A 2,482-nucleotide genomic window follows, 5' to 3' on the forward strand; every position below is an offset into this window, starting at 1 on the left:
CACTCTGTAGACCAGGCTGGCCTCGAACTCAGAAATCCGCCTGCCTCTGCCTCCCGAGTGCTGGGATTAAAGGCGTGCGCCACCAACGCCCGGCAAGGGACATCTTCTTAAGTGGTATATATAGCATGGCTAAGTGGGCAGGCACAGGTCTTGAAGCCAAAGAAGGAATCCTGCCCGAATGCCTTTACCTGGAAGAATATCCAAGGAGGCAAGCTATTCCTGTAAAACACCCGTGTTTGTGAAAGGCCCTGCAAACACTAAAAGCACAGCTGTGTATTTTTTTTTAAGATTTATTTATTTATTATATGTAAGTACACTGTAGCTGTCTTCAGATACTCCTGAAGAGGGAGTCAGCTCTCGTTACGGATGGTTGTGAGCCACCATGTGGTTGCTGGGATTTGAACTCAGGACCTTGGGAAGAGCAGTTGGTGCTCTTTATCACTGAGCCATCTCACCAGCCCATAGCTGTGTGTTATTAGCGCCACATGAAGCAGCAACAGTAGTTAGAGAACTGGCATGGAGCTGATGACCACGGATTTTGTTTTGCTTGATGCTTAGGGTAGCCAGAGTTACCCACTCCCTGTTCCCTTTTGGCTGGCTATGTGTGAAGAACTGTCCCTATCCTCATGGGCCACATCAGTAAAGCAAGCTAAGCTGTCCTTTCCTGAGGACAGAAGCCTCGGCATTTGTGGTTTGAAGTATACTGAACCCGAGTTATAACTGAAAAGGTTTGGGAAAATGGCATCTGTCCAGTTTATGGCTTGGGCTGAACTTAGTTCTACTCTCAAGCTGTAATAGGAATTTGCCCAATAATACTGGACATAGCACAAAAGCCAGACCAGGATGACTAGAATTTAAANCCTCTCTGGGGTCTTCGTTTTTCAGTCCACGTGTGTGGTTGAGTGTGTGAAGCTTGCAATTTGATGCTCTGGTGTTTTTTCCTCCTTGGTGCTAGGGATTAAGCCCGAGCGAGGGCTCTACCACTGAACCAGACCCCTAGTCACACGTTGTGTCTTGTCTCCTATTTACATGGTTCTACTGTCTGTATAAGCTCCCTTTGCTGGATGTGTCATTTCCGAGTTGATCACACTAATACTGCTTGCTTGGGTCTTACTTGAAACACTTTTGTGTGCAAGATATGTCCCTAAATGAAGACTTGCCTTCTCCTGCCTATCATACTACTTAGCTGGTCACCAGCCTCTGGAGGAACAACTTCTCATAGAACCGTAGAGCACCCTCTAAGGATTGGTCTTCAACAGCTTCAGGAGCGTTAGCTCTTTCTGTATATCTCCAGGGCTGTGTCCTTGAGACTGGCCCCTGCCACCTGTTGTCCTCCAGCCCAGGTGACCAGCTGCCGCTGCCCATCCCTCCAGGAGTCAGAGTGTGTGCTGGTTATAGACACTGGTCCTGTTCCTTTCTTTAAAGGTACCTTATCTTGCTGGGTGTGGTAGCATATGCTGATAAGAGTTCTTGGGAGGCTGGGGCAGGAAGATCTGGAGTTCAGAGTCAGCCTGGACTCTTCAGTGAGTTCCAAATAACACAGCAAGACCCTGTTCCTTAACAACAAAAGAGGCAGTGGGGACAGGTTCTTTAGATGTCCCTGTTCCATTTTTCCTTCCTCAGTTTAGTGAAGTTTCCCTAGATTCCATGAAAAAATGGGGAGAGGTTATCCCCAGGCCTTGGCCTCTCTCTTAAGACTGAGGGACGGACAGGAGGTTGTGAGTATCTTTTGTGTGCTCTGTGCTTGACCATTGACTGGCTGTGATCTGCCTCTTTACTATTTTGATGGTTTTTTTCAGTGAATTATTATTAATTTGCCACACCACTCTCCTTTTACCCTGTACCTTTCCTTTAGGTGTGGAAAGTGTATTTGTCCCACTTGTTCTGGCAGAAAATCCTGTTTATGAAATGATTCTGCAGACTCATATAAACATTACTGTCTATGGTAAGCATTAGAATCCTCTTAGACCTGTGTCAAGTGTCTCCAGCCCTGCTTATTGCAGTAGTTTTCTGTTTCACTAAAGCATGCTCCTGGGGGAGGACAGACTGTTGTCTGCTAAAGGAGGCTCCAGGGCTCTCGCTCCTGTCTACCAGCTTCTCCTGTCCCCTGCTGCTGCACTGTTGTGACTCACCAACCTTGCCATTCCTCAGTAAATTCCTGTTTCCCCCATGCAGAGGCTGCCTGGGCTGCTATCACAGCGCTTTCCCTAAGCCTGCATGGCTGCTACCTCACTCGTGGTTATGAAGCTTATCAAGAGTTTTAGAGTGACTAGAAGTGCCCCCTGCTTCTGAAGCCCCCTTTACTCCTCCTCTTGGAAGACAACTTACCTCTCCCCGCAGCTTTCCCCCCTCTGCAATCTAGCTAAGTTTCCTAGTCACAGAACTAGAGGAAGAAATAGTTAGCAAGAGCTTTGGCTCTGCCTTAGATGTGAGCTAGCTCAAGTCCAATTTTGTGCCTCTAACACAAAGACGTAGAGCGAGC

The sequence above is a fragment of the Mus caroli genome, chromosome 6 (genome assembly GCF_900094665.2).
Source record: "Mus caroli chromosome 6, CAROLI_EIJ_v1.1, whole genome shotgun sequence".
Classification (NCBI taxonomy): Eukaryota; Metazoa; Chordata; class Mammalia; order Rodentia; family Muridae; genus Mus; species Mus caroli.